Source organism: Triticum aestivum, chromosome 4B (genome assembly GCF_018294505.1).
Source record: "Triticum aestivum cultivar Chinese Spring chromosome 4B, IWGSC CS RefSeq v2.1, whole genome shotgun sequence".
Taxonomy (NCBI): Eukaryota; Viridiplantae; Streptophyta; class Magnoliopsida; order Poales; family Poaceae; genus Triticum; species Triticum aestivum.
This window is the reverse complement of record NC_057804.1, coordinates 50,143,860-50,152,162: the sequence shown is the minus strand read 5'-3', so window position 1 is coordinate 50,152,162 and position 8,303 is coordinate 50,143,860.

The window sequence follows — 8,303 nt, the reverse complement described above, 5'->3', positions numbered from 1 at the left end:
TAACATATTGATCTAGTGCCCAGTGTCAGTTCCTATTTGTTGCATGTTTTTGGTTTTGCAGAAAATCCATATCAAATGGAGTCCAAACGGGATAAAAACTGACGGAGATTTTTTTGGAACATTTAGGAATTTTGGGAAGAAGAATCAACGCGAGACGATGCCCGAGGGGGGCACGAGGCACAGGGCGTGCCCTGGGCCCTCGTGGCCACCCCGTAAGGTAGTTGGTGCCCTTCTTTCGCCACAAGAAAGCTAATATCCGGATAGACATCGTGTCCAAAGTTCATCCCAATCGGAGTTATGGATCTCCGGAAATATAAGAAACGGTGAAAGGCCAGAATCTGGAACGGAGAGAAACATAGAAACAGAGAGAGACAGAGAGACAGATCCAATCTCGGAGGGGCTCTCGCCCCTCCCATGCCATGGAAGCCAAGGACCAGAGGGGAAACCCTTCTCCCATCTAGGGAGAAGGTCAAGTAAGAAGAAGAAGAAGGGGGGCTCTCTCCCCCCCCCTCTCTCGGCGGCGTCGGAACGCCGTCGGGGCCATCATCGGGTGACGGCGATCTACACCAACACCTCCATCATCTTCACCAACATCTTCATCACCTTCCCCCATCTATCTACAGCAGTCCACTCTCCCGTAACCCGTTGTATCCTCTACTTGAACATGATGATTTATGCTTCATATTATTATCCAATGATGTGTTGTCATCCTATGTTGTCTGGGTAGATTTTCATTGTCCTATTGGTAATTGGTGAATTGCTATGATTGGTTTAATTTGCTTGTGGTTATGTTGCTGTCCTTGGTGCCCATCATATGAGCGCGCGCGTGGATCACACCATAGGGTTAGTTGTATGTTGATAGGACTATGTATTGGAGGGCAAGAGTGATAGAAGCTTCAACCTAGCATAGAAATTGATGCATACGGGATTGAAGGGGGACCAATATATCTTAATGCTATGGTTGGGTTTTACCTTAATGAACGTTAGTAGTTGCGGATGCTTGCTAATAGTTCCAATCATAAGTGCATATAATTCCAAGTAAGGGATGACATGCTAGCAGTGGCCTCTCCCACATAAAACTTGCTAGCGGTCTAGTAAAGTAGTCAATTGCTTAGGGACAATTTCGCAACTCCTAGCACCACTTTTGCACACTCGCTATACTAACTTTATTGCTTCTTTACCTAAACAGCCCCTAGTTTTTATTTACGTGCTCTTTATATTCTTGCAAACCTATCCCGTTACACCTACAAAGTACTTCCAGTTTCATACTTGTTTTAGGTAAAGCGAACGTTAAGCGTGCGTAGAGTTGTATCGGTGGTCGATAGAATTTGAGGGAATATTTGTTCTACCTTTAGCTCCTCGTTGGGTTTGACATTCTTACTTATCGAAAGAGGCTACAATTGATCCCCTATACTTGTGGGTTATCAAGCGGGAGTGGCCACCACGAGTGGTGTCGGCGGGCGCAGGTGATGATGGCGAGTCGTCCGATGGCAGTACCTGGTGAAAAGGAAAAGACCTCTCGTCAAAGTAAACATGCCGTGAAGTGAAGAGTCAGTGGGAAACCGGATCGTAGCAACGGTAGCCTTTGGTGTTTGGTGGGTATCCGAGAAAGATGCATGCCACGGAGCGAGGTGCGAGTTTGTGAGGAGTGGTGGAGGCGATGCTAGGATAACAGATACACCCAAAAACACGAAGGTCGTCATAGGAGGGGGTACACGAATGTTAAGAAGGAGAGAGGCGGTGGCGAGGGCATCCGGCCAAAACCGGGGCGGGATGTTAGGATTGAAGAGAAGGGTGCGCACACAATCATTGAGGGTGCGGAGAATCCATTCGGCGCAACCATTTTGTTGAGAGGTATACGGGCAGGTGAGATGAAGAATCGTGCCATGTGTGGCAAGAAGGGTGCGAACCCCGACGATGTCGAACTCCTTGCCTTTGTCAGTCTGCAATGCATGAACGGGACAACCAAACTGCATAGAGACATAGGAGTAAAAGGTGGTGAGAACGGAGAGTGCATCGGATTTTCTGTGCAACGGGAAGGTCCACACATAATGCGAAAAATCGTCAAGTATGACAAGATAGTATAAAAAACCTGTATTACTGGCAACAGGAGATGTCCATAAGTCACTATGAATCAACTCAAAAGGGTACGACGCCACCGATGAGGACGCACTAAACAGAAGGCGGACATGCTTGCCTAGGCGACAAGCGTGACAAGTATGATCATCGGTTTTATTACACGTGAATGAAAAAGTCCTAAGAATCTGACAAAGAGTGGCGGGGTTCGGATGTCCCAGCCGAGCATGCCAAAGGTCCACAGTGATGGAGAGGGATGGCAATGGGTAGGGTATGGGTGGGTACAACCTCCTTCTGCCCAAACCCATACCCATAGAAACCTTCTATACACACCCACTACAATAACCATGGGTATAAATTGATATCCATGCCCATACCCATCGGGTATCCTATACCCAATGGGTACAATCTATGGTATTTAAATTTATAAAAAGTGGAGAAATGAGTCTAAAATTCAAGTGACGATAAGCAAGTAGTATAGCACCGACACAGCCTCCCCGGTGGGTGGCCTCTTGGAGGAATCAAGCGAGTATGAGCAGCGGTTGGTGGAATCTCGACATAGTGGGAGACGGTTGTGGGAATTGGGGATCACTGGATCGAGAGATGGACAAGAGTTTTCGACGACGAGAATTCAAGATTTCATCTTTTCGAGGAGACGTATATGATGTAGGGGGAGTGGCGAGAAAGCGCGAGTGAGCATATGATCTATGGTCGGTTTAGGGAATATAAGATTTAGGGATGGTCCATGGGAGTTGGATGTTGGCACCACATGTCCCAGGACTTATTTTCATTTATTAATTTTTTGTGGGTATCCGTTGGGTTACCCAAGGGCGCAATTTCATACCCATGCCTTACCCATATATTTTGCGGGTATGGATACCCATTACCCATGGGTACAAAACCTCTTCAAGTCTTACTCATGCCCATTGTATTCGGGTAGGGTACCCGCGGGTACCCATACCCATGGGCAAAACTGCCATCCCTACCAGAGTGGAGCTGGTGGTGGCGGTGGAGTGGACCGGGTAGAGGTCGTCCGGGCTGTCACATCGGTGGAGTACCATTCGGGTACGGGCATCCTTGACAAAAAAATCCACTTCATCAAATTCAATAGTTATAGGATTTTCACGTGTAAGAGAATGAACGGAAACAAGATTTGTGACTAAATCAGGTGAAACTAAGACATTAGACAGATGTATAGGTACGTAGTTAGACGGAAAAGAACCATGATCGACATGAGTGATGGGAAGGGATGATCCATCCCCAACAGTGATACAACATGCGGTAGAAACTGGATATGCGGAGTTGAGATTACCGGGGTTGGAAGTCATGTGCGTTGTAGCCCCGGTATCCATATACCAGTCGCCGCCACCGGTGTATGTGTTGGGTGTAGGAGCTGAGTGAAGCGCCACGAGGAGGGCCGGATCCCAGGGTGCCGGCGGGAGAGCAGGAGCCGCGGCGCCAGGGTAGCCACCCGGCGCGACATACGCGGGTGTGTCGGCGGGGGTAGCCGCCCGGGGCGGCATACATAGCCAGATGAGCGCCGGGGCTGGGGCCGAGGATGCCGGCCGGGACAGGGGCCCGCGGCACGGGCATCGTGTACGCGTGGACCACCTCGGTCCAGGGGTTGGGCGCGGCCGCCCAGGGAGCCGGCGGGAGCTGATGCTGGCGGGGCGCCCTCCCCCCCAGCGTTGTTCTGTTGCTGGCTTCTTGCCGCGGCGCCCCCCGCGACGACAATAATTGGCAGGGGGCGGCGGCTGGTAGGCCGGCTGCTGGGGTGCCAGGAAGTAGGAGGCCGCCAGTGGAGGTGGGAGCCGCGGTGGCTGCGGGGCCGTGGGAGGGGCGGCACAAAAAGTTCCCGCGGCAAGCGCCGTGTGCGTGGCCCGTGACTTCACCATCTTCATCCTCCTCTCCTCCAAACGAAGACAGGCCACGACCCTAGGAAAGACCGGGTCCGGAAGAAACGTGAGGTTAGAGGCCGCGTTGCAAAATTCTTCGCTCAGGCCGGCGGTGAGCGTGCTCAGGTGTAGCTCGTCGGAGACCCTCTCCCTGAGGTCGCGGAGCTCGTCAGCAAGTCTCTTAAGGCGCATACAATAGTCGTCGATAGACGAGTCATGTTGATGGCAGCCAAAAAATTCCTGCTGAAGAAACACGCGGCGCTGGGGGGCGTTGTTGGTGAAGAGCCCGTTCAGCTTCGCCCACACCATCTGCGTGTCATCCGTGTCGCACATGATGGTGTGGAAGAGGTCCTTGGAGATGGTTTGGTACAGCCAACGGGCGATGGTGGCGTCGATGGTCAGCCAGTCGTCATCCGCGAACATGAGGTCAGCGTCGACCATCAACGTGGTCGATGAGGTGGTACTCGTGGAAGACGAGGGGAAATAGCTTTTCCAGGCGTAGTAGGTGGAGTTGGCGTAGTCCAGGATGATGGGCACGCGAGCGAAGATGTCGACATCGCGAACGAGTTCCACCGGAGGAGGAGCCGGACCGTCGAAGGGGTTCGAAGGGATGGAGACGGAGGAGTGTGGAGAGGCCATCGGTGGAGGAGGAGGGGGTTTGGCGCGGCGGCAGAGAGGTGCGGCGGCGCGGGTGGCTTCGATCGGGATGGGGCTCGGGTGGGGTTTGGGCGATCAGGACGGGAGGGGTGGCGATCGGGGAAGGGGGAGGGAGATGGCGATCGGTGTGAGGGGGGAAGGGGATAGGCGCACGCGGCGGCGAGGGTGAGACGCAGCGGTGGCGCGGGAAGGTGGTGGCGGCGGCGCGGCTAGGGCTAGAGCTAGGAGGAAGCTAGGGTAGGATCGGAAAGGAAATTGATACCATGTTGGAAGGCAATGGAACTTTCGATATTGACCGGGTGCACAACACACGTATATAAGTACAAGGAAAAACCTCAGCCTCATCTGTAAAAAAACTAGAGACGGGGCTGGTAGGAGATTATTCTAACCATATACTGTACATGCGTGTAGGCTCAACAGGAAGTAACGGAGACAGGTTGGCGGTCGGTCGTACTACTACAAATGATGTTAGGATCGAGTGTCACATGGTACGCTAGTACACGTACTACGCTTGCTTGGTGGTGAGCGGTTACATCTTGCTGCCGCACAGCAGCAGCAGTAGGTACGAGTAGTGATTATTATTATTTGAGCTTTGACATGACATAATCAATGCTAGAAAATGATGCCGTGGCTTCGACTCATCAGCTCCCATTTTCCCGGTGACAATTATCATGCTTGATTTATCCGGCAAAAGAAAAGGAGATCACGCTTGATTTGTGCAAAATTCTGATCTACTCCCAGCAGCTCGGACTCGGTCGGTCAATCAACTTGAGCGACAACTTTTTTTTTTTGAGTGTGGAAAACCAATTTTATTCATGGAATTCCACAAGCAGTGGGATACATCTGGGGTCATGTGGGGTGCCAAGCCAGACATGGCGTCCCGGGCCCTGACTTAAACAAAACTTAGCTAATCTATGTGCTTCATAATTAACAGCACGACTCTGGAAAGTAAAAGAACATTGGAAAAGGAAAACTTTCAGATTGATCTCGCTTATGATAGCTCCATATTGTCCTCTGGTTCTCCTTGTAATGTCAGAGACCACCTGTTGGCAGTCCGATGCCACTATAAACTGATGGATCCCGAGATCTTCGGCGAGGGCTAGTGCCTCCCGACACGCCATTGCTTTCAAAGTCGCCGGATCAGTGACTCCTTCAATCACCAGCGCCGAGCTACCGAGATAACTTCCCCCTTCGTCACTGCATACTCTACTGCAGAACCTCCTGTTCTCCCACGCACTCCGGCGTCCACATGTATCTTGCAATAGCCTTGTGGCAACTTCTTTGGTTGTGTGGCTCTTTGCACCGAGGCCGACCGACTCATCCTTGTTTGTTCCTTCTTGCCCTTTAGGGTTCCCAACTCCGTAATGAAGCTCGTGATGAAGCCGTGTGTAGCGCAGGGACTTTGGAAAATTGACTCGTGGATCGCTTTGCGTCTTGCATGCCATATTGACCACAGTGTTACCGCCACGAGGACAAAATCATCGTGAGAGAACGATTCCATCAGTGTGAATAGCCACTGTTTCGCCTTGGGCTCGGTAGTAGTTATGATTTTATGCGTGATCTCTTCCTCCATAAGTGCCCAAACGATTCTTGAGGGGGTGCATTCCACAAGCGAGTGCCGCCATGAGTCCCGTGCGCCACACAGTCCGCATTGTGGGGAATCAGCCATGTGCCGGTGAGCACGCACGTCATTTGTCGGAAGTGAATGTTTGGCAAGCCGCCATAAGAACATGCATACTTTTCCTGGAACCTCCGTTTTCCACAGGGTTTTCCATGCTCCCTCCTCAGACCTTGTACTTGAAGGCCCCGGTCCCTCTTCTAGCCATGCTTCTCTTCGAGCTCTCGTCTGTACCAGCATGTTGTAAGCGGACTTCACAGTAAAATTACCATGTTTCTCATGATGCCATGCCCAAAAGTCTGGGAGATTACGGGTGCACAGTGGGATCCCTAAGATCACTTGAGCATCCATCGGCAAAAACGTAGACTGAACCAGCTGTTTATTCCATGAAGCCGAATTACTCAATATCAACTCAAATACCCACGTTGGTGGACTGGCCGTTAGACATCCGTAGGGTTGTTTCTGTTCATCTCTGGGCAACCAGTTTTGTGTCCATATCGCCGTAGAGGTTCCATTCAATGGCGGAGCTATGTGGTGTGCTGCAGGTGCCATGGCCCCCCAGCCCATTAATATTTTGTAAAGAAACACTGTTTAGAATGACACAAATTAAGATAAATACAGTATTTGGCCCCTCCGCACAATTATATTTGGCTATTTGCCCCCTCAGTAATATCTCGCTAGCTCCGCCACTGGTTCTATTACCGATTCTCTTGATCAGACCGAGTTTTAGAGTGTCCCTTCCTTCTACAACCGCTCTTCAAACCTGACTTGAGCGACAACTAGACATCAATTCCCTGGGGCCGTGTGGGGGCCGAAGGTGGGCCAACCTGGTTTTGGGTAGGTGTCGCAAATATAAATGCATTTGTGTGCCATGTGGCCATCCTGTTCCTGCACCTGGACCGCTGACTTCACCCCATGACCAGCGGCGAGGCCACCGGCGGCCTGGGCCAAGGCGGCACCGGGGATCGAGATGGATGCAGGAACCAGCAGCAACGTCCGGCGTGCCGCGACCGCCGCCAGAAGTCAGTCCTGATACGCGACCCCGGCGGCACTAATTCCAGCCGGCACGCACCACACCAGCAGTGCAAGGCAAGAAGACAAGTGCTCGTCTGCAGTGCATGTACAAGGCAAGAACTGCATATGCATGTGTAGTATCCTTCCACTCCATATGATCTCCCCGCCGCTTTCATTCATACGTGCATGCATCTACCAACGACCACGTACGGTCGGGCACGGCCCTGCCCTACCATGTGCCCCATTGCCGGGCGATGGACCCCGTAGCCCAGTCACCATATCATCACGAAGTAATCAAGAGCACATACAGGAGCCGCCACAGTCGGCATCCGTGGACGTGACGGCGCGCGATTGGCTTCCACTCGGTCGTCGAGGCGCAGGGGCAAGATATACATAAAATTCGCCCGACCAGACCAGTCACTCAAAATATACTTACTCGGATTGGCAGAGCGAGGCGAGGTGGGCGCTGGGCCGTCCACTCTGTCTGGAGGATGTGGACGCCGGCGGTGGCCCCGGCCCACGTCCACCTCAATACTCGAAGAAGAATGCAAGTCGAATATGACCTCCCCCCATCGGCCATCGATCACCAAATCCGTCGCAAGATCGATACACCGTCCAATTGCAGCTGCTGCTGGACAAAGAGCCGCAAGCCCATGTTTCTGATGCTCGGCCGTCATGAATTCTATTCAATTTACCGTTTCTGATGTACTGTACGTGCTTGTGCGCTGTGCGGGTGTACAGCAGATCCGGAGCATCACGTCCTGCTGTGCTGGACGATGTGATCAACTGAGCGGACAGGATTTATGTCTGCTCAGTGTGGTGCATTTTACTCCAGTAGCACCAATGACTGGCAGTACCCCGCCACGTACCAAATCCGAAACAGACACCAGCATCCTCCCACCAGCACGTGCAGTAGTAAAATGAATGTCACGCAATAACGTGCCGTCTTCGGCCCACGGGCAGGTGGGGACATATACTACTACTAGCAGTAGTGTAACTACTCCCGTGAGGCCGTGTGTTCTGTTCTGCGGGGCTAGAAAATC